Source organism: Melozone crissalis, unplaced genomic scaffold (assembly GCF_028551555.1).
Source record: "Melozone crissalis strain CALT ecotype California unplaced genomic scaffold, PUWL_Pcris_2 ptg000033l_1, whole genome shotgun sequence".
NCBI classification, from domain to species: domain Eukaryota; kingdom Metazoa; phylum Chordata; class Aves; order Passeriformes; family Passerellidae; genus Melozone; species Melozone crissalis.
The window spans coordinates 1,766,963-1,791,540 of record NW_026535811.1 but is presented as its reverse complement, the minus strand read 5'-3'; the positions used below and the strand labels follow the sequence as shown (position 1 = coordinate 1,791,540).

General features: G+C 40.5%; 1 protein-coding gene across 5 annotated transcripts in view; it reads left to right on the top strand.

Annotated features, from left to right (window-relative positions):
* Window positions 1–24,578, top strand: part of SOX5 (SRY-box transcription factor 5) — a 590,818-nt gene that overhangs the window by 172,614 nt on the left and 393,626 nt on the right. For 4 of the 5 annotated variants that reach the window (XM_054281898.1, XM_054281897.1, XM_054281899.1 and 1 more), the window contains exon 2: window positions 1,916–1,974. The exons of the other annotated variant lie outside the window; for it this stretch is intronic. The gene's annotated coding sequence lies outside the window, so the exon portion shown is untranslated. The remainder of the gene's footprint in view (window positions 1–1,915; window positions 1,975–24,578) is intronic. 5 annotated transcript variants of the gene reach the window in all.

Sequence of the window (24,578 nt, the reverse complement as noted above, 5' to 3'; positions counted from 1 at the left end):
TTTTAAGACATTTTTCAAAAGAAAAAAAAGTTTAAACATGTCTCTTTTTTTTTTTTAATGGTCTCATTATTAGTTGGAGTTTCAGGACTGAACTAGTAATTACTAATCAAAGTTTACCTGTGGGAGCAGAAACTAGATGGAACCTTGTTTCACTTATTTAAACATAAATCTCTACAATTTGAGATTAAATAGATTTCCCCAGGTTACCAGCAGTACCGTTCTCTGTGCCTGTAGGCCATCCACTAAAAAGTGAAAAAATGCATGTACATGCTGGGGACAGAGATGTCACAAAAATGTGACTGGCATTGTTACACATTGGTGGATTTTGTGGAGCCAGCATGGAAATGAGGGACAGACTTGATGGAATAATTTCTTTATTTGTAATAAAAGGGATTATCTTCAAGTAATTTGAAATCCCAGTGGTGAGGACTTGGGTACAATATCATCATTGCAGTGCTTCTAGAGGGAAACTAGAAGTAAATAAAAGAAAGATGTACTTGAGTCGGAGCTCTAATTTTTATTAAGGTTTGTGGTTTTAGAACAGAGAGTGACATGACATAAGGAATGGCAGTGCATTAGTGAAAGTAGGTGTCTGAAAGAAACTAGTCTGTGTTTGTGGGAGCATGAAACTGTTGAAAAGAAACTGCTACTTTCACACTGTCACATAGAACTCCCAACGAGCCTGGCAGTGAGGCGTGGAGAAACTCTCCCTTGTTTGTCCGAGAAAAATAGTGCATGCAGGAAAAAATACTATAAATGGCTCTGGGCTTAGTTTCTGTAGTGTTTGATAACAGTCCTTAGGATCTAAATGAGAGCAGGAATGAAAGTCCTGGGATTTTGTTATGAAAACTCCTTTCAAAATAATTTTACAAAACACCTTTAAAATGTTGGAGAAATCTGTTAGAACTAATCTCAGGAGTGGGAATAACTGTGACTTATTATTACTGCAAATTCTATAAAGCATCTCCTTTGTATATGTTTATAGCATGCAGAAAATATAAATAATAGCTGATTAGTAGTCTAGAGTGAGAGCTCTCTGCTTTCTCCCATATTGGATAAATCTCCTACTGATGGATCAAACATTTAATCAATGTGGTAGCATGGCCTTCAGCACTATAGTATCTGAGTGCCTCCCAGTGTTGGAACGCTCAATAAGGCTTGGTTTGTCTCCAGTTACTCTGTGCTCCTTAATTTGATTTTGTTCTTAGTTACACTGATGTAAATCTAAAACTGCTCCGCTGATATTGAGAGAGAAAGCCACCATTTATGAGCCTGAAAGCAAAATCTGTCCTCCCCCCCTTGCAATTCCTCAGCTGTTCTTAAGTTGTACTATTAAAAATATTTATTTGACTTATTAATCTGCTCCCTCATTTATTTCCCCTGTTCCTGCTGCACCTTTTTTTCTTCTGCCACTTTGGGTGTGACCCAAAGTCCCCTGAAGTGGCTGTCTGTCCAGCTATGGATTTCAGCTGACTGGGGCTCAGTTTCCCACTTGTCCCTCCCTGCTTTTATCCCCTCTGCAGCTCCTGAAGGGTTCTGTGGTTTGATTAATTACAGTTACATGTATTCCTACAGTTCTGTGAATAAGCACCTTGCTGTACAGGAATCCTAATCCCCAAATTTGCCTTAATACCCACTGCTTCCCTCAGCTTAGTTTTCCTTTCATCAGAGCTCCCTTTCCTCCTCGTGCCACAGGTGTTGGTCTGAGGTTCAGCATCTCACATTTTAGGGGGAGCTTTGCTATGAGCCTGCTCTGAGTTCTGTAGAAAACTCAGCCAAAAAACCCCAGGAAAATTCCCTGAGATTTTTGCTCAGGACACTTGTAGTAAATATGGGAAGGGTTTTGAATGAGATAGTTGTGATTTGTCCTTTGATTTTTTTTTTTTTTTCTTTTCTTTCCCCTTGCTGCCATCAGCACTTGGAAGCAGAAGGAAGCAAAGAGGAGTTGAGAACTGAAGCTGGGAGACTTGGCAGGTAAGAGGTGTGTTTGTTCCTTGCCAGGGAGGTGTTTCTGGAGGTGCTGATGTGGGTTGGCAGGGCTGGCTCTGCTCTGGAGGATGAGCCTGGTCCAGGGATGGCACAGTCCAGCTGAGTTCCTTGAGCCTTCAGTCTTTTTGTGCCAAAGGCTTTGCTTTGCTGGTTCCTCACCTGCAGCAGGGGCAGAAAGGCTTCCCTGTGGCAGGAGGAGAAATGCATTTTATTGACAGAAATGCAGGAAGGGCTGGGGAGTAAGGAGCTGGTGTAAAGAGCTGCTTGGACAAAGGTGCCTGGTTTGAGGGTAGCAGCTGTGCTGTGTGCACAGCTGGGCTGGTGTTTGCATTATTTCAAGAAATGTTTTGCTAAGGGACTCGTGTGCTATCTGTAACTTCACTGCCTTATCTCCTTTGAAGCCTCGTTTGATTACTTTACTCTCATTTCCTGTTCTACGTGCCTTTAAATGGGGTGAAGGTGAAATGCAGTATAAGCAAGATCCAGCACTTGCTTTCACATAAAAACCACGCTGAAAGTACAATAACAACATTGGGAAACCAAGCACTCCTCACTGGACAGCTGCAGTTTGCAAAGGCAGTTCCTCAGGGCTCACTTGAGGCACATCTGGGGACAAAAGACTTTTCAAGGCAACAAAAGCCACAGCCAGGCTGAAGCACCAAAGTGTTTTTCAGAGGAGGAGCTTGAAGAGCTTTCAGTGTAATACTCTGTACCCCTATTCCTGGAGAGGCTGTCCCATTTCCAGAGCACACAGCCTGAGGCACTCATGCACCAGAGATAAATCAGGGGACACAGGACTGGAGGGCTTTGAGCAGCTGCAGGTAGTTGTTTAATCTCTTGTGTCAAGTAATCTTAATAACAGGTATGGCTGCTGATCCAGTCAATTATAGAAATTGTCCTGCTGCCTTTCCTGGGCTCTCAGGGAGGCAGAGCTATTGATATCCACATTGTGACTGTGCAAGTGCAGTGCTGTGACTGTCTTAGCTCACCCAAACAGGGAGGGACTGATCTGTTTCTGCTTCTCTGCCTTTCCTGTGTGGCACACTCTAGTCAGAATCTTGGATGTTCTTCCCCCTCCTCTACATCTGTGAGGATGCATTTAAATTTTAATATTCAGAGGCCCCAGCGATGTAAATAGCACTAAGATAAGTGTTGCCCTGTTTGAAATTCCCTGCTGGGTCCACCTGTCATGCTTTGTCTGATGTTGGGATAATAAGCTCTGTGGGACAGTAAATGCCTCCCTCACCCATCCCCACAGCCCTTTAGGGCTGCTGCTTTTTGGAGGAGCAACATGTCATGGGAAAAACACCAAACTCCCCTGGCTGAGAGTTTGCAGGCATGTGGAGCAAGCCTGGCTCAAACTCACAGATCAAGATAAGTTTGTGGCTCTTAAGAGAATAAATCATTTTCTAATCTGAAATAGTCTGGTCCCTAACACTTATGAGAAGACTCATCAGTATTATAAATATAGATTTACTTGCAGAATTTTTTGTCAGAGAATAAATTGTTTGCGTTTTCAGTGTATGTCACTAATTGACCTGTGACAAGCTGGACATGTTTAGTTTGGCAGAATTAATCTTCTGGGTTTGGATATTTGGGTTGCTTTGGTTATTTTATTTGCCAGTGCTTTTTGGTTGCTTTTTTGCATTTTCAACCCCATATATTGGCATGTGGTTTTTTGCTGTGAAGTTATGTGATCTCCAAGCAAACCATGGAATGCATCAGGCTGTCTCTCTGTCCCTGCTGGCTCATGTGTTTACCATTAAACTCTGTTTCTGGGCTTTTTCACAGCAGTTCAGCTGTCTGCAGGAGCTGGTAGTTAAAGCATGGCAAGCTGCAGATAATTCTTTAGGCTCAGCCTCTGTTTCCACTGCCTTTGATCACCATACATTCGACTTTCAAATATTACTTATAAATTATTTTTTCACATGCTGCTTTTGATTTTTGTAGATGTGCCTTCCCACACAATAGAGACAATGAGTGATTCCTTATTGTAGTTCCTTAGCATGTAAACATTGTGTTACTCTAAACTCTGATCAAATTGGAACTGGAAGTGCAGGTAAGAATAGAAAGACATGGATCCCACTACAAAGACATTGCAGTTAGAGTGTAAAAATGACATGGAAAAGGTGGAGAAGACAGCTGTCAAATACAGCATGTTCATGTGTACACAAATGTACTAAGAGAGAGATACCCTTGTTTATTTCTGCTGTGTAATTTAACATCATAGTAAAAAAAAATTTACAATAGGAAGATCAATGTATAAAAGAATTTGAACCATGTGGCAGAACTTGTCTTCCTGATAAAAAAGAAAAGCAGCCAGAGATTGAAAGAGTGGGAATATTGGTATTTTTTAATGCGTAGCTTGTCTTAAGGCCGTTAAAAGAAATTATTCAGCCTTTTTCCAAATAAAGTAGGAATTTTTATGACTTATCCCTCTATATGATTTTAATGAGAATGGGTTGAGTATCAGTAGAGTTGCAGAAACCTCCTCCACACAAATGTGGTGAAGCTTCTAAGATCTCTGTGGTCTGCAACTCGTACACTCAGTGTGGGCTGGGGAGAGCAGCTCTATGAAACAAGGAAAGGGACTTTCTCTGAGGTTGTATTCTTGCCTCAGACCTTACTTCCAGTTGGTAAATAATATACATTTTATGGGGCACGTTTTGATGATAATCCCATTTTCTGTTGCAGATACAGTTTTTGTCAACCTGAGAATTCAAGTCTGTTTGTGTGGTGACAATGGGAAGTGGGTTGGGAGGAATTGCTCTCGCTGTATTACTTCCCCTCCAAAAAGGTCTCAAAATGAAACCAGTTGCTAAATTGGTGACCTACAAGCTCACAACATTTGCATGCACTTCTGAGCATGGGTGTGAGAGGGAGGAAGCCCCCGCTCCTGCACATCATTTATTTTCTGTGTCATCCTGAACTTTGATATATGCATCTCGTACTTGCATTGATGGCTCTGGTTTTGGGGCTTTCTGTGCTAATTTTTGTAAAAATCCAAGACTGAGGCTTGTTTTCAAGAGTGGTTTCTGGGTGGGTACCTCTGAGTGACTGTTAGATCCACCAGGTCTAAAAAATATAATATTTATGTTGAGGGAGCAGGTCCAAATCATAATGTGGTGTTTTATTGGAGTGTTCATATGTGAGTTTGCTTACTGTTGTGCCAGCTGCCAGGACTGTCACCTAAGAGGGAATTAGGATGATTTAATGGCACTGAAGAGGCTTAGGATAAAGGGTTTTTTTGTGCCTTCATTTGTACCCAGCAGCTGCTCAGGTAACTGAGAATCAGTGGATGAATATTCCCAGACAACACAGGTTAAAATCATGCACATTGTCCACATGTCCATGAAAATGGGATGAAACGGGAAAGGATAACTGAAGAAGCTGAGGGCACCAGAAACATGTGTGAAATGTCCTTTCTGCCTGTTCTGACGAACAGAAACTACAGGTTTGCTTCTCCCTTTACACAAAAATTTCAATGCAACCACGGCTAGATTGTTTAACATAATCTGCATGAGTTTGGGTATTATTGGGTAGTGTGGGTGACCGTCTTCTTGCCTAAAAATCACAAGCAGCGAAAATCAAAGAAACAGCCAACTGAGGAAATGTTGCCTCTTCGTAAAAGCAGTGAGAAAAGGCAGCTGAGATTGGGAATGGGAGGTGGCCCCAGAGTCTTGGGGAAATGCTGTAAAGCTAGAATTGCCTTGGCTCAATCTGCTTGGGATCTGAAGTTATAGCCCAGGGGTTTGTCTGCTTGTTCCTGCCTTCCTCTGTGACCAAATTCTGTGTGTGCATGGCTGGATCCTTTTCACCTTTTTAGTTTAGGTCAGAATGCTCCTGGTCACTTTTCTGGTAATGTTTTGGCTCGCTTTTTAGAAAGGCTTTTTCCAAACAAAAAACCATCTGTAATTAAAAAGCCAAGTTGTCCCTGATGATAGGTAATTCCTCTGCCATTCTCCTGTGAGCCAGTTTGGGGTTTATATACATGTGCCCTGCACATGGTACACTTTTTATAGGCACATCATTTCCTTTTTTTCTTTAGATAGTGGGAGTAAGTGAATCAGCAGTTTAAAGCTCAAGTATTTAGTTTGTGCTCCCCTATGACAGTCCCGTTGCTGTTCCCAGTGCTGATCTGCAGGATCTGGCTGTTCCTGGTGTGTCTGAAGGGCAGGGCTTCTGGAAATCTTTGTTTTTCTTTGCCTTTGAGGCTGTGGGTGGGTGTTCACTTCTTGTTCACTTTTTCTGAAATGGGAAATGCTCTTTATTTAAGAAAAAAAAAAATAGGTAGTTGTGCTTATTTGTCTGCTCAGCTTTCTATGCTTGTTCAGTAATGTCAGTTCCCCTGGGAGGCATTCCAGCCTGCCAGGACAGGGTGTGCATTTGGACTGTTTGTCTGCGGAGATGAGTTAGGTCTCCTTCTGAAGGTGTTGTGGACACCTCAGAACCTGGGAACATCAGCTAGGGAACGTTTTTCATGGGTTTTCTAAGCATCTTTTAAAAGTTAGTTAATACTCCAACAAATGTCAGTTCTGTGGAGCTGTCGAGCTTCTCTAAAATTCAGGCTTGGTGCAGTGGACAAATCCTGCTGTCTCTGCTTGGCCAGTATCATAACATAACTTTGAGAAGTCTTTGCCTCCTCTGCTGCTTCTTGTCAGATATTTGTTCAGCTAAGGAAAGAGACCACTTCATTTAGCAATTCCAGTTCTGGAGTGTAAGTAGCATTTTTGGTGTTTGCTCATCTGAGAAAATCATAGTTTTTAATTTCTAGAATTTTGATCCCTTTAAACACAAAGATGTGAAACAGATGAATGGGGCCATATGAGTAAGTCAACACATATAAAAATAGAGTGAATTAATAAAGCAAATTGACTTGGTTGTTGTATGGATGTGAGAAGATAGATGTGCCTGTTTTTCATGGGGAAGTCTTGGTGGCAGTGGTGACACCAAATGAAGCTGAAGCCCCTGTCTATAAGAATTATCTGGGTGATTTATCTGCCATATAGACTCACCATGGAGCAGCTCAGAATAGTTATATTGCTGTAGGTAGTCATATGTATTTGTAATATCTATGTGTATATATATGTAATATATAACACATAATATGTAACAGTATAGCAGTTTAATAATATGTAATATATAACACATGTGTATATATACGTATATATGTGTAATATGGATGTTATATATGTAATATATAATACAGATATACCATATAATACAGTTAAACATATCTAATACATATATGACATATAATACATATATGACAGATATAATATGTAATGGCTATATAGCTGTTATATAATATGTAATATAGAATACCTAGATGTATATATATAATATATATGTTATATATATGTAATATAGAATGCATATATAACACATAATATGTAATAGTTATATAGTTCTATAGCTGTTATATAATATGTAATATATAATATGTAATATATAATACATACATGTATATGTATAATGTATGTTATATATGTAATATATAATACATATATAACATACGTAACTTGTAATAGTTACATATTATCTAACAGCTATAGAACTAAATAACATATAATACATTTATATGTGTATATTTGTAATACATATATAACATACATAATATGTGATAGTTATATAGTTATATTGCTGGTTTGACACAGGGAATACCCAATGCTGAGCACAAAAGAGAACAGAGAAATGATTAGTAAGAGAAAACAAAATAATTTCACCGTGGGGGACCTGAAATCAAGTGAAATATTTTTCTGAAATATAAAAACTGAAGTATATTTCAGGTTTGGTGGTGGCTGCTGCTGCTGTCCTAAGCGCGGTGAGAGCTTTCAGTTTGCCTGCCCATTGCCCTGAGATGCTGCTGCCAGTTTTTGGGAGGCAGGCTGAGTGTGTGTGACACATCCAAGTGCACAGCTCTGCCTCCCCAGAGCCTGGACCAGCTCCCAGAGCCAGGAGCAGGAGTCAAACGGGCATCCCTGCTCCTCTGCTTGCACACACCCCACCATTAACGGGCTGAAGGCAATTTGAATAAAATACATAACCCTGCTGAGCCAGTCGCAGAAGATAAATAAGTGTTGTAAAAAAGAAGCTTTTGTTTAAAAGTAATTATTTAAACTATGCATTACAGGTAATTTTCCTTTACCAGTAAACCAAATGCTATCAGAATTTCAATAATAGCTTTGTGTTACTTATCTAGATAACATGATACTGTCATTTCCAGGATCTTAAAATGCTGTTTTATTTTCATTTGTGTCAAATATAAGGGTAAATGAGACCTGAATATATATATGAAAAAAAAATCCCACAACATGGGTTTTGCATAATTTTCTGAGAGCAGCATTTTGTTTTCCAACCTTTTATAGTAAAATAATAATCTAATGATAGTTTCCTAAAATGTGGACTTAAAACAGTAGGGTGAAGAGCATCTTTAGATTTTCTGTTTTGGGTAAACATGCTGCATTTCAGAGTCGACAGCAAATACAATTCTTTTGAGGAGATTTTTCAATAAAAACATAACGCTGTGGCAACTTTATAATGTGTATGCAGACACAGCCAAACCCTAACTGCTTCAATTCATATATATTGCTTAAGACAAAGAGTGGTATAATTTTTTACCCACGAGATTTTTCATTTTCAAAAATTACACGAAAAGCTCAGCCTCTGTGTTTCCTTTCTCTCAGCACCATTTCTACAGTGTAAACCTCTCTAATAGTTTATTATGTAAACCTCTCAAAATAGTTTATTGTGAGGAAGATGAAACAAATAAGGGAGGAGAACAAGATTTTTTTTTTTATTCTTGAAGGAGAAACATCTCTGTTTCAGGTCTTTAACTCAAAGGATGGCCATTTTGTTTCAATGGAAAGTTTTATTATTATTCCTTTTATTTATGAGTATTTTTAAGCCCTGTTTCAGTGTGGACAAGGAGAGGGCTGCTGCTTTGAGCCCCTGTGAGGCTGGGCTGCAGCCTCACTTTCTGGCCAGGAGCCCCTTGGCATGTTTTGGCTGCAAGGAGGGAAAGCAGGAAAGATACCCAGGTGCATTCAGGCCAATTTTCAACCTCATTTAGGCCTGGATTCCACCTAATCCCCACCCTAGAGGGTTTTTACTGATGTGTCTGTGCCTTCAGAAATGCCAATGGGAAGTGGAGGCCCCAGGATCAGGTGGATTTTTGGATCATCTGCATCTGGCCATGGTCTGCACCATGGTTTGCAATTACCCAAAATGGTGAAAATGGCATTTCCCTACTTCAGAGAAGATTTGTGAGGATCAATGTGTGAGATTGTGGCAGTAGGATGTATCTGTAACCTACATAGGTGATAGATCAACTTAAATACTTCTAATAGAAGCAGGCACAATAATTCCTTGCTCTGTCACAGCAACATTGTGACACTTTGTGTTTGTGATCTCTGTGAGAGAGGTTGAGATCTTTGCATTAAAAAGTGCTACTGCTCTAACTGTGTGAATTATGAGCACTCCTGTTTGCATGCTGAATTCACTTCTGGACCTACCCAGGCTCAATTTCTGAGTGGAAATTTTGGCTATTTCAAGCAGTGCTCAGCTTCCTCTGGTTTCTGCTGTTCTGGGGAAGGACAGTGCTGGGGCTCAGAGCAGAGGCAGCTGGTGGCAGGCAGGAGCTTTGCCACCAAAGAGCCCAGCTGACAGCAAGGCACTGCCACCACTTGGAGCTGGCAGGCAGCAATCAAAATGCCACCCCTTGGCTGCAGAAAGAGCTAAAGATCTGTCTCCAGCAAGCGCCAGGAGCCAAGGTGCTGCCACCAGCTTTCTAATTTTAGCAGGAAGGCTGGCAGGGATCTCACCTAGCCAGACAAGCCTTGCTCCTGCCCTGCCTCCTGTGCCAGGCTGCTGGGCTGGGTGCCTCCCTTGCTGCTGGGAGGGAGAGGAGAACCCCTGCCCTTGTCCCCAAAGCCTGGGGATGGCTCTAAACCTGCTTGGAGACAGCAAAGCCCATCCCCTGTACCAGCTGGGGGCAAGGAGATGCTCAGAGCAATGTCATTGCTAGTGCAGGTTGGGCTGGGGAGCCTTGGGGAGTGCCTGTGATGGTACAAGGAGTCTCACCCATGAGAAGATTGTGATATTTTCAGGGGCCCCTGTGGCAGGAAGGAAATGATGAATCTGTCTCCATGTTCCTAGAAGGCTATTCTATTCTATTCTATTCTATTCTATTCTATTCTATTCTATTCTATTCTATTCTACAATGCTGTACTGAAACTATACTAAAGAATACAGAAAGGATACTTACAGAAGGGTAGAAGATAACAATGAAAAACTTGTGACTCTCTCCAGAGCCTTGACACAGCTGGATGTGATTGGCCATTGAGTCAAAACAATTCACATGAAACCAAAGAAACAATCACCTTTTGGATAAACAATCTCCAAACACATTCCAAAGGAGCAAAACACAAGAAAAGCAGATGAGATAATTATTGTTTTCCTTCTTCTCTGAGGCTTCTCAGCTACCCAGGAGAAAATCCTGGTGAAGGGATTTTTCCAGAAAATATGACAGTGACAGGAGCTCCTGTGTGCCCTCCAGGCCGGAGCCTCAGATGTGGTTCTGGTGCAGGAGCAGAAGAGGAAGAGGTGTTTAGGGGACATCACCAAAGGGGACAGAGAGCAGGTATTCCCCCCTGCAAAGTGCCTGGGGTGTGTGTGATCATTGTACAGGCTTTTCTGCCAAATTGCTCTGATTTTGGCTTTTGGCTTTGGAAAAATAAGTGTCTAGGGAAGGGCTGGAAGGAGTGTGAGATAATCTCATGTCACCTAATGCTTTGATTTACAAGTCACCCTCACAGCTTTAGGCCGTGCACCCACCTGTCTGCCTGTCGCAGAGGGGTGTGGGATTCACTTTAGGGAGCAGTGAAGCATTTCTGCTGGTTTAGCTCACTCAGTTGGTTCTCAGGCAGCTCACACAAATGCCAACAAGGCACTGGCTTGGAGTCTTAGGCAGCAAATGGGATCTGTCACATTTTGGAAATATCTGTGAGGATGCTGCAGCCAATAGTGCAGCTGTGCTTTTCCAATAGCCCAGATTCAGATGGAATGGGACATTGGAAACAGCCTATTGGCACATTTTATTACCATATTATTAACAGTGGATTTTATTAATGTGTTTTTCATTTGTGTATTAATGACATGGGCAGTATTTAGCTATTCTGTGCTTTACACAAATCATTATTGGGAGTGTTGTTTTGTCAAATAGGTCTGGAGGTGGACAATGCAGAATTGATGTTTATCCCATCTTTCAAAGATCATTTTTACCATCCCCACTAAAAAGCTCCAAGCACATGTTTGCCTGATGGAGGATAAGTTCTGCCATTTTAGAGGGGTAGTTTTTATTTCTAATTGTGAATGTGTTTAGCCACATGAGGCTGTCAATCAGTGAGACGAAAGCCCAGTAGGATTGTTCCTGTAAGTGGCCAATTTCCCCCACCCTTTCGCTCCAAATCAAGGACAGATGAAAGGTCATGATTAAAACAGTGATTTTTCCCTAAATTGTAAGTAACAGTTTGCAACTGTTTTTTTACCAAGATGTCAAAACTGTATTTTATCTTGGGAAAAGGGGGAAGGAAGAAAATTATAAGTTCTTGAAAATGTTGGCAATTTTCCAAATGGTTGTGTTGAAATTTATTTTAATTATTGTACTTGTGTCAGTTCCTAGCAAGGGTAAAAGGGGGGGAAATAATTCAGTACAGTATTATGCAGCTATGGATTAAACAATTAATGGTGAACCTCTGTATCCTATTAGTATATTTGAGTTCATTATTTCAACAGATTGTTTTATGAGCCAGTGACTAGTGGATTTAACCATTTATTTTATAGTCACAACAGAAAAATAATTGGCTAGTTGTGTTGGTATTTATGTGTATGAATCCACCCAAGGAATTAACCTGAGACTGTCAAATAATGCAGAATGTCATTGGGAGGTTATTTTGTCCCAAGAGTTTGTTTTTTTGTGTGCACTCAAGGACCTTGCAGTCTGGGAGGGTTTGGCAGCTGTCTGGTGACCATTCCAGCAGCCACCATCACTAAAATGAGGAGGGCTTTGGTGGAATCAGGAATTCGCTGGGAATTCTCTCAGCTGGCATTGTGTGTGTGTATGTTATCCTCCTGGGTATGTGCTGAGCACTCAGGACTCAGAAATAAACCTCACTGGCCACAGCATCCAGGTCATCACCCAGGGAAACACTTCTCAGTTTGCTGTGCCAGATCTGTTAACAATGGCCAGATACAAAGGCATTCTTAGGAAGTACACCAGGGCAAATCATCTGAACCTGTGGGGATGTCACCACTTTTTCTCTTTGCAGTTCACCTCAGAAGTGTGCCAGGTCCTTCATGATACCTTCAAGCTGTTATAGCTTCAGAAATATTATTTTAAATATACTCAAATTAGGCATGGAACCAAAATGCTGTCTTTCTGTGTTGTTAGGTAGCACATTTATCTTGATAGAGAGGGTTAAATGGATAATATCCTAATCTCAATAGCTTCTGGATTTCCATTTCATGCTTTTTCTGTGATGGTAGGATTTCCTTTTTGCCTAAAAGAGCCCTGTGCCTTGGTAATGCCTGATAAAATGAGTCACCTTCCACCACAGTGAGGGACGTGTAAATGGGTAAATGTAAATTTTATCACTGGTGATGTGTGGTACAAGGAAAACTGGGTGATTTCAGCCCTCTGTGCACTGCTACACAGTTAATCCAAAATTTGATCATGCACAGGACCCATGCATCAGGTTAAGTTGATTGTTTAAAGGATGGACAGTGAAGTGAGTAATTTCTGGGATTACTTATAAAATCCTCTCAAAGAAATATCCTGAACTCAATATACATGCAGTTTTTATGACTGTGTTTTGCCTTTTCCTTCCATTTGTCTGTGCTAAGTTATTGTGAATTATAAATTTAAGCTAAGAGCTTCCCTTTTCTATTTTTTTCATGTGAGCAGATGATGGGGGTGCAACCTTCTTTAAAATACTTTGGGTTAGCTAAGAAAATTGACTATTGGTTTTGCTTGTAGTTTGGCTTTTTCGGTGTTTTTTTGGGGGTTTTTTTGGGTTTTTGTTGTTTTGGACAGTTTGTTTGTTTGTTTTTTGTTTCTTTGTGGTTTTTTTTTTTTTTTTTTTTTTACTTTTTGGGAGTTCTCTTTTTTGTTTTTGTTGGGTTTCGTTTAGTTTTTTTCAAAGTATGCAAATATTCCTGCTGCAGTCAGTTATAATGACGGGCAGGAGGCTGGGGCAGCCTCTGCAGGGTCTGTGCTGGCTGATGAGCTGACAGTAAATTCTGCTTTTCTCCTCCTTTCTACTCTGGGTGAGTCACACAAATACCAAATCCCAGGTGCCTCATGCTCATAGACCTGGGGGTGCAGCAGGAGATCCCTGAGGTTCTCAGAGATGCTCAGATGTGCTTTGTGAGCTGTTTGTCACTGCTGGGGAGAAGGGGCAGGAGCAGAGGTGCTCTCCAGGCTGGTTTGAAAAAGGGAGCTCTGTCATTTCCTCTCCTAGCCTGGGTTCACTGAAAGAAAAGCATTTCTTAGCCTAACTCTCCTAACCTTGATTTATTTTTTATCCTCCTTTCAAATGGCAGAACGAGATTAGAGGGATGTAGAAGAGGTGAAGATTTGGGTTCCACCTTAGAATATATCTGGGGTCCTAATTGTCCCTTGTACAGAAATTAGTGCAGGATACAAGTCAGCAAGACAGTTGATGTGAAGAAAACCAAGTGAGTGTGGTATTGGGAACACTTGCAGAGTGTGCCTGTATAAAATATAATCGGCAGGACATTCCGAGTGATGAAAACAAGTGGAAAAAGTAAATTTTTACATGCAAACCCCTTCCCTTCTTGTAAAGAAAAAAAAGGTGATTTGTTTCAGAACCTTTTCTGGGGCTCTGAAGGGATTTATAGACAAGGTGTGCTGTGTACAAGTTTTTACTGTCTGCTTTGCCAATGAATTAGGAGTTGAGTAGAACCCTGCTAGAAATGGTGTTCCATTAGGGTGAGGTTGCTGATGGTAAGGCATGCAGTGGTTGTGGGTAGTATTTTTTGGAGTCCTCCTATTTTTCAGATATCTTGTTCGCCATTTAGCCCCACAACAACAACAAAAAAACCCTATTCTACACAAAAAAATGATAACCTGAGCACTTCTTCTGTAGCCATCCTGGGCTCCATGGTGTGGAAGTCAGGTGTAAATTCTGGCTGAATTGGACCCTTGTGGAGGAATGTTCAAACGGCTGTGAGGAGAAGAGAAACCATTCAGGTCCTGGGCCTCTGCCTGCCTGAGAGTCCTTCCATCATTGCTGTAATTCCCTGAAAGCAAACCAATACAACTTCCCATTGACTTGCACTCGTGTGTGCTTTCAGCAGTTATTTACAGTCTACCAGCAGCAGATTAAAAATCAATTAAAATCCATAGAAGCAGTCAAAGTTACATGCTCCTCTTTGCTGGTAAAATTTTCTTTTTCAAAGATTTTACATTAATACTTGCTGCTTGGCATTACTGAAGATAACGAATCCGATTTGGGCAGTGTCTGTGCGTCTTTAACTCTGCAGAGCTGAGCATCTTTACCTGCTAAGAACCTCTCATCCCCTGTGCCTCTTGGCCTCTGTGGAAACAGGAGAATTTGTGCAATTCATTTCACTGAAATGGAGATGTTGAAAGCTCTCCAATGCTGTCATGATGGATGCTATTGCAAATGTGCAGGGAAAACAATAATCCTAATGATAAAATGGTAAGTTTAATACTAGTGGTTTAATGATAAGTTTAATATCATTACATCAGAGTGGAAAGGGAATGTTAGTACTGCTTATACATTAAAAAGAAGGGGGGTTTGATTTGTATTCCAGATTAGTTTGGTTCTGTCCCACAGTTCATGTTTGGGTGGTGCTGATGTGGGGCTGCAGACCCGGTTCTGCCAGTGCCCTGCTCTGGGGATTTGGAGTGTGCAGAGGTGTTTTTCCTGAGTTTCCTCTCCATCTGTTTGCCTCCCATTCTTTGCAAGTCTGATCTGTTTATACCATTAAACACTCAAACATAGGGCTGCTTTTTAATTTCTTTATAAGTGTGTGCTCCAAAGACTATTATACCGTTGAATAGTCGTGATACTTGTTCTAATGTAATTCATGTGTAGATTCCAAGGATGTAATCTACATTTCTAATTACTGTTTTTATTCCTCCTTTCTGTTTCTTATCTTAATGCAACTTTCATCTGAAATTTACAGTACCTAGAGGAGCCATGGCTTCAGTGCAGGCAGTGATGCTCAGGGATGAGCCACAGGAGTCAGTGCTGATTGCATGGCTCAGACACAAAGCCCAGGCACTGAGAAACTGGGGGGAGGGAGCAGGGGGAAAATCATAATTTAATTAACTTGTCCTACCTTAATTTAGTCCTCTTAATTTAGTGCTTAAGCTTGTTTGTAGACTGCTTCATTTGATACAGGATAAAGATTATGCTGATGGGTGACTTCAGGAAAGCTAAAAAGGAGCTGCTTTATCAATATGGAGTCAGTGCAACGCAGAGTAAATAAGGCCAGGCTCTTCCAACACATGCTGAAAATAAACACAATATGAAGTGACTGTTTGTTAAGCAAGCAGACTCTATGCTGTGGGTGACATTTGATGGAAAAAAGACTGGTGTGATATATTTATATCCCACCACGATACATCTGCACAAGACAACCGAGTTAAGATTGCGCAGTGCACCTAAATACCACAGCTCTCTCTTTTGCCTCTTTACTTTGCAGCCTGGGTAGCATTTGTGTGTGTGTGGTGGGAAAAGAGGAGAAATGTCACCCTGGCCGTCCCCTTGGCTCTGTGGTGTGTCCTTGTGAGCTGCGCTGGCTCCTGGAGAGGGGCAGAGCTGTCAGGGGGCTGGGCAGGGAGGGCTCTGCTCTTTCTGAGTGTTTTCCTTGTTCGCCCATCCCCACCAGTCAGTTCAGGGCTGGTCTGTACTGCCGAGGGTGGTCAATGCATTCCTTTAATGCCTTTTCCCCCACTCTGTTAGTTCTGATCTCCCATTCTCAGCGGATGCTGTCCCTCTTTTCCTGGTCAGCCCTGGCCATCAGAGATGGGACATCTGCCCACTGGTCGTAGCATCTTCACAGTTACAATTCTTTCTTCATCCAAAGATATCTCCTGATTCTTGTCTGTACCTGCAAAAAATTTCAGGTGTTCTCTGAGCTTTTTGCCCAACTCCCTCTCCCGGTTTGCACTGTTAGTGCTAAAACATGAATTTGCTGAAGTTATTATATTAGGATACTGAATTTCTTTTGCTTTCCTTTTTGTTACTATGTATACCTCCTAAAAATCTGTCAAAAAAATATGTCTTTTTGAAGCTGTACAAAAACACCATTGCTTTTGATAGTGCTACCATTTCATTCTTGGAACATCATATTGCTCCACTGCTTTCAGGATTGATTTGGCTGGATTTTTTATGCTGAGCCCTGACTCATAACAATTAGCATTACCTACGTGCTGAATTTATTTCTCGAGCGGAGATGTTTTTTTCTGAGAGGGATTGTACCTCCCAACTGCTCATGTGCTGGAGTATTGGATAACAGAGGGTCAGAGTCTGTCCTCCAACCCGATCCTGTTCAAAAAGAACCAAAACTGATGAGGTTTTCACTTTTATTTGAATCCCAAGAGCTGTATTTCCAGATAAAATTTAAGGTTCCTACATTTCTGAGTTATTGTAACATAAAATATTAACTGCTGTACTAGAGCTATACACTCTTTCAGTTCTTTCTCAGCATATAATTTCTCTTTTTAGATATCTGACCTTTCTGTAATTCTTCTAATTTATGGAATAGTACAATTTATCTTTTCTTTATCATCTCACTTAGGGTGGCTGGGTGGAACCATGGAGGGGATGCATACATCTTCTTGTTTCTTTTTTCTGACTCAGTGTTTAGTCATTATTTTCAGTATCATTTAATCTGTGGAAAGTTTCCCCATATGTCAGGCGTATTTTAAACACTCAGCTGAGATCTGTGCTGCAGCAAACCCTTTCAGATATGATGCTCAACAAAGGGCAGAGTTCAAGCTGCACCATTTATGAAAGTGAAGCTTTTCCAAATGCTGCTCTCTAAACAAATACCAAACCTGGGTATTCTTGTTTTGTTAAACGTGGAAATCAGGTCCCTGTGTACATAATTTCCTTTAGAAGTCACTTTGTGTTGTCTGCAGAGAAACTCAGAGCTCTTATGTGAGCAGAGCTGTACTCTGGTACCCTTTGGTCCAAGATATTGTAGGTATTAAAAGTTTTTGAAAGGACTTTTAACGAAGTACTGCTAAGCACAGAGATGCTCCTCGTGTGGCTGAGGAAGGCCCCATGTCAGACGTCCCTCCTCCACAATAGTCATCCTCTATTTTTCTGTGCTTATTGATTCTCAAATTTATCAATAATTCTTTTAAAGATCTGCCCTCAGTGTCAAAGATTTTACTTTAAAAAAAGTACAGCAAGCAACTGGTACTGCAGAAGCTTTGATTACTGTTGGCTTCCTGCAGAAGTTTGTTATTAGTTTGCTGAGAATGTGGAACCTCAGAGTATTTAGTTTTCTTTAGCAAAAATGTTTTGGATGTTAATTGAATGTAACAGGGTTTGTATGCTAATGGAATGGAGATGATGAGGAAAACAGGTATTCCTTAACGTTCCTCTTTGCTGTAATTACTGAATAATGCTGTTTATGGTAAGGTTGTGTACATGTGCATGTCTTGGGAAAAGGATATGGGATTACTTATTAACAAAGAAATGGAATTCCTTTTCACAGGGAATTAGAATTGTGACTCCAGACTTGCTAATTTAAATAACTTGCAGGCTAAACAGACTTTTATAAAGCATTAAATGCTATTATGTCTTGTGAACATTAAACACATTTTCTGAAAATATTAATTTCCCATTGGTTTTCTTGCCTCCTTCTCATTGCTTTAATTTCAGCCTGCCTGATAATGCATCCTCCACACACCAGAGGCTGGGGATTTCTGGCTCTGCTCTGGTGTGACTTGTGCTTTAAGGACTGCCCAAAGAAGAGATTTACCTTTTTCTTGAGAAGAGGAGGGACTTATTCTAAGTTTAAATTCCATATTTATGCTGTGCCTTCAGCAGCTACAAGCCTGAAAAGTTTGGTTCTGATCTTAAATGTTTGTCGCCACATTTCTCTTCCCAGAGAAAAGCAAGGCCCAGTTCTTCCCAAGAATATTTCTGGGTTGCACATTCTCTGAACATCACAGAAAGAAAACACAATTCTTATATTATTTACTGTGCCTATGTTGTGCCAAAGTAGAATAATATGGTATAATAAAGTAATTAATTAGCCGTCTGATAAGATGGAGTCCTCCTCATCACTTCCCCCTGCCACAGGGTCGTCCTGTTTCAATAAATGTCATTGTGTAATCAGTTTTATTGTTACCATTTGTAGAGAAACACAAAACAATGCAATTTAGAAGAGACCTTGAAAAATTATCCCATCCAGCCTTTCTCATTAGAGAGTTTTAGGATGAGATATTTTTGGGGCAGTCCATGGCAAGCAGTTTTTAGTATGAAGAAAAAGAAAAAGCTTTAAAATGGAGCAGTACAGCTTACTCTGATCCTGAATCAAACAGTTCTGCAGGCCCTGCTCCACCCTGACAGGTTCATGAAAATTTGAATGAAATATGATTGCAATCTTGGACATTGGTTATACAGCTCCTATTAACTCATATTGGCTACTGATTATGCAATTTCTGTGCTGGTCACTTCGATTAGCCTTGATCATTTGGAAAAAAAAAATCAATTCACTCTCCTGGTTTTAATTTTGATAATTCAAATTCACAGTGTTCTTCATCTGCTTTGTTTGATGCTCTGCATAAATCAAGGTTATGGACAAAACCAATTCCTGAATGAAAAGTTTCAATTTTCTTTTCTTTTTGGCTACAACTATGCAAAGAAATCATCATTTGGGCAACTAATATGCCTAAGTATCCTTCAAAAGGAGCTGTGATATATTAGAGCTGTTCAAATGTCCTCACAAATCATGTTGCCTTGCAGCTTTGATCCTGAAATATGTGAAATGATGTCTGATTTATGCCACTGATCCTTCTTTTAGATAGTTAAGTGTTCTTGCTTAATGTTATTAAATAAGTTCAAAGCAGCAAATAGGCCATTCTGGGCTGAGGACAGTTGAAAAATGGCCCTCTCAGCAGGCTGCATATGCCATATATGTTCTTGAGTTTTTTTCCTTTGTGGGTTTTTTTGTGTACAGCAAGCCACTAGAACTTTCTTCTGTCCACATCTCTGGTTGCAATGCTTTTGGGTTTGTGGTTGAGGTTTTTTGGGTTTTTTTCCCCACTTAATGATAGCTTTTTCCTGCCCTTTGTATTCATTGGGATGTTTTAGGAGTGTGTGTGTGCTGTGGGGTGCACAGAAACAAATTTGGGACAATATGGGAGGGATGCAAAGTGCAAACAATGATATAAAACAAGCTGAACCAGTACAAAAAAAAAACCCTCTGAGAGTGTAAATTATTGGGGCAAATTCACACTCAAAGGAGCAGAGGAACTTTGACTGCTTTTAACGAAAAATCTATTCATATATGCCACTTTTGTTTTAACATGCAAAAATCTATCCATACATTGCCACTTCTGTTTTAACATGCAAAAAGGAGGAGAGAGATGAGAAAATTCTTGATTCTAAAATATTTATCAGTATATATATTCTGAACTTGCAGAATGCTGAAGTGCAAATCTCTCCAGGCGTAAGGGTTGCATAGGAATCACATCAGCTCTAAATTTAGTAAATCTTTTAATGGAAATGTCACACAGTTCAGACACAAGATTTAGGGATTCTAGTATGTTATAGGAGCTTTGGAACTAATATTATACTTGGGAAATTTCAGTAGGAAATATTAAATCAGAGTGGGACATGGTCATGTTGAAGCAATGATCACCATCTCAGCTACCTCCTGCTGGAGAAGAGCTGTTTGTGAGGGAAAACTTCCCAATGCTCTCCAGCAACACCAGGGCCTCAATATCAGCCTTTCAGATAGAAAATAAAGAAAAAATTTGGGCATCAGATGCTATTGATGTACTCTTTAGTTGCTTTGATTTTGATGTCTACCTTTGTAAGAATAGGAATATTTAAGTTTTGTAAATATAAAAATATTTTCTGTGAAAAAATACATAGGTTTGTACTCACTCTTTTATTGTTTTTTTTCATTTTTTTTTAACTGGCATCTTGAGGATATCCTGAAGAAAGAACAGGATAGCAGGTAGAGGCTCAGTTGGTTGTGTTAGTGGCTTTTTATCTGCTCTTCATCTAACTTATCTGCCAGCTATCTAACTTTCCTTTTGCCTGCTTGAGAGAGGTTATTGCCCTGAGATTTAGGATGTCTGGATTGATGGTCATTCTCTGCCATGAGAAAGCATCACCATTAAATCATTTGATGTCGTCTTTACCCACAGCTGTGGGTTGTGTGTGTGCTAAATCACTTCCAGCTTTTCTGCTTTGTGCCCCCACTGAAGGGTAGGAGGAGTTCAGGTTCTGCTGTGCCTTCGAAGAGCACTGGAAGGTGGAGGTGCTTCAGAGGATTCCAACAAGGGAATCCTCAGTTCCGGCTCTGACTCGGTGCCAAATACTCTGGTGTTCCCACAGCATTCAGTTCCGCTGTGTGCAGTTCTCAGAAATCAGAAATTTCTAGTGTGAATTTACAATTAGAAATTTCTAATGTGAATATACAGTTATAAATTTCTAATGTGAATTTACAATTAGAAATTTCTAATGTGAATTTACAATTCACAAATTTCTAATTGTTTTTTTCGCAAGTGTTAGACTGTTCCATTCATTGAGAGTGGGTTGTGTTGTTTTAGGCGTTTGGTTTTTTATGCTTTAAAAAAGAAAAAGTCTTGAATAATACATGAAAATACAAGACACTGAGAGTGTGTTTTTGTGTGTGTTGGAAGTTGTTCCTTTGGATGTTGGGCAGCAGCTTTTCTGCCACCCAAAGGACCCTGAGCACTGGGCTTGTGCTGTGCCTGGACAGACAGATGCAGGCACTGGAGAACGGCAGAAATCAGGAGAGGCTGTGCCGAGCTCAGTTTCATTCTGCAGTGTCACATCAATCTGCCCACTTCAGTGACTGAAGGGGAGAAACGCAGGCTGCAAAAGGAGCTGGGCCCTGATTTGTTCAGGGTCAGCAGCGGGGGTTTGAAACCATCTTCTTTGCAGACACTGCTTTCATCTTGTGGGGCTGTCAGCTGAGAGCTGGGCTGAGACTGATGGCTGGGAGCACACAGGGATGCTCCTGGGCTCACAGGGATGTCCCTGGGCACGTGGGGATGTCCCTGGGCTCATTGATGTCTCTGGGTACACAGGGATGCTCCTGGGTGTCACTCTGATTTTTTAAGATTTTCTAAGCCTTCTGATGTTCACATTCTTGTAACAAACTTTTTCACACACTTATATAAATAACTCATTGTTTTGCATTCTTTTATAAAAGAAGAGAAATTTGATGGGCTGTTGGTTTGTCCAGCGTCATTGGAGAGGTGGCACTGTCACCCTCCAATCCACTGGGCACTTTTGGAAATCTATAAATGTTAGAGTCAGAAAAATACAAGTGCCTTTTCTACCTTAGGGATGTGCCTTTCTAAGGTATAAATGTGTGAAAGAAAAGTGCCTTTTATACCTTAGAAAGAGCAGCAGGTTCGCGTTTTGTTGTTTCGTGTCCTGTAGTGACACCTGGGCACAGGTGATGTTCCTGGGCACACAGGAATTTGGCTCCCTGGCTGGGAAATGCTGCAGGGAAAGTGTTCATTGGGCAGCACCCAGGTTTGACTTGCTGGTGTCTCTCAAGCAGTTTGATTTACTGAAATGTTGTCAAAGCCTTTGGCTGAGTGCTCCCTTGTCTCTGGTATGCTCAGAGGGAAATGTGTTCTTGGAGAGGGAATTTAGAGTTAGCACTGGTTGGCTCTGGGAGTGAAAATGCTTTTTAAAAACAAGCAACCCAAACAAAAACAAATATTAAAAACATGAAAAAGGAGAAGGCATGACTTGATCAACCCAACATAAAATTTAAATTAACTTTGGGTGTTGAGCAGGAATTGGAGTTTTTATTTTACGTAAGTCTGAAAATTTTGAAATACTGGATTTTGATAATTCCTTTCTTATTTTGAAAGTTAGTTATAATTTAAAAACAAAAACAGTTCTCTGGTCTTCTGCTTACCCAGTTCATAGTTGTGCCAAGGTCAAGGCATGCATTATTTTAAAAGATGAGTAAGAAAACGTTCATTTTCATAGGAGTGTCATCTTTTAATTGTGGTGACTTTAATGCCAACAAAGTAAACTTCAGCAGCGGAGGAGTTGGTGAATGTTTCTGAAACAGTGTCACAGGGTTCAGCCATTTCAGTTTTACAACAGAAAGGTTTTTTTGTATTTTGTTGTCCATAGGTTAAAGGAGTAAATAGAAATTGCTGATACGTTGTCATTCATTGAAAAATCAAACTTTATTACTGATCTGGCATAATTTGTGTGCTGGCTTTGTTTCAGCCTAGTCAAGTTAATCAGCTTAGAGGAATAGACTTGTTCATAAAGGGTTTTAATGATCTGCCAGCACCTTTGGTATCGTGGTAGGTTTCATGTTCTTGACCATGACTGTGTTCTACCACAATGTGTATAGTTTTCAGATTAATGTTTAGAAATTCTGAGATATTTTCTTATTTATTTTCTAAAGAACAAACCTTAAAATCCTTCCCTAGTTCTCTATTTTTTTTTATTAAATCACCAAGAAAGCACCTGTCCTTTTTATCTGAGATAATCGTGCACATTTTGACCCTACATTAATCTGATGCATTTCAGCATGAGATCTTGCTTGTACAGACACAGTGTGCCATTCTTTCTCTATTTATACAAAGATATTGATGAGAACCTGAGGTTATTAAGCTGAGTAAAATACTGCTTTTTAGTAGAACCTTCTCTAACAAAGTCCTACCCACAGCATGGCTGGGAAAAGTGTCTTTGAGTCATCTTTAAGCCATGTTTAAGTCACAGAACTGAGTCTTGTCAGGCCCTGCTGTGTGACCTTGCACCAGCCCTGTGCTCCCATCTGCTCTCTGTGCTCCTGACACAAAACACACCTGAGATCCTTAGGTGCAAAACAATCTGTAGTGGAACTGCACTTGAATTGCACCACATAGGAGCTAATTTGATTGACAGAACATCTTGAAAATAATAGCTTTTATATAGGTCTTATAGCTTTTTTATATATAGTCTCACTTTATTTTTGGTCAAAAGGTAGATGAGGCTTTAGGTAGTTATGTGCAAAAAATGTTAACAATTATCATGAAGAGAGTTGCATTAAATCCTGAATTCCACCAAAAGGAGAACTTCAGCTCCTTTTGAAAGATGAAGTCATTCTAAACTGTAGGTAAACACAATTTTGGGAATTATAAAGGAGGACATGAAAAGACTTTGCCTGGGCACACAGGGGTGGTGTCAAGGCTGCCAGTTATTTGTTGTGCTGACTAGCAAATAAGATTGCTGGTATAAATAATATTCTGCCTGCTGATAAACATTAAATGTGGAGAGAATTGTTGGTAGAGAATGTTCAGTATGTCTCTTGAACAGTGAAAACTATTCTAAGGGCAGAGTGCCTGGAAAAGAGAAAAGGAGCTGGGATTATTTTGGGCATTTGCTTGATTCAATCAGCTCTTGAAAGCTGTCCTGCCTTCTTTAAATCCATGGTGGCAGTTCCTGCATTGCTTCATTCCTGATTTTAAATGCTTTCTGCCCCTACTTTTCAGTTGCTCACACTTAGGTGGAATTAGGAAATCTAACTGTTGGGTATTATGTTTTAGACCTGCTGAAATGGCTCTTCCTGCTTGCATCCTTATGGTCTCATTAAGAGGATGCTCACAGCATGCCTGGCTCTGGTGAATATTTGCAGACCTCATTTGCCTACATTAGAGACAAAAAGCTGTAAAAAAGCCCTTCTTGAGCAATAAAGGGCTGAGTTTGCCAGTCCCAGTGATCACAGGGCTGGTGTCTCCCAGGGCAAGGGCTGGATGCTGCCCTTGGAGCTCAGTGTCCATTGAAGCCCTGCATCCCAGCCCTTCCCACTGCTGGGAGCACACTCCAGGGCCCTGGCTCTGAGCTGTGCGTTTAAAGTGTTTAAAGTGGGAGGGATGCTAAAATCAGTGAGGAACCAAAGTGTGCAGCACTTACAGCAAGTCCTGTGCATCAAGGACTCATTCAGGCAGTTTCATTCCCATTCCTGCATTGTTAAGACTAATTGCAGTGTTTAGGATTTTTAAATTTTTTTTTAAAGAGTTTCATTTCATTGAGTCAAACTGTGATTGACCATCATAAAGCAAAATGTGAGGCTTTTGCAGCAAACCCCAGATTCCAACAAGTGCAAGTCACCTTCATGGCTTACCTTTGTCATTGTGACTCAGCTGGTTTGTGTTCCCTGTGCCCAGACCTCCATCCAGAGATTCCTGTTCTCCAAGGGCTTTAAAAAATCCTTGACCTGTTCTATTGCACTGAGGTCATGCTTTAATGCCAACAAAAATCTGCATTCCATCTCCATTCCGTTTGTGTGTTGTGTTGTGC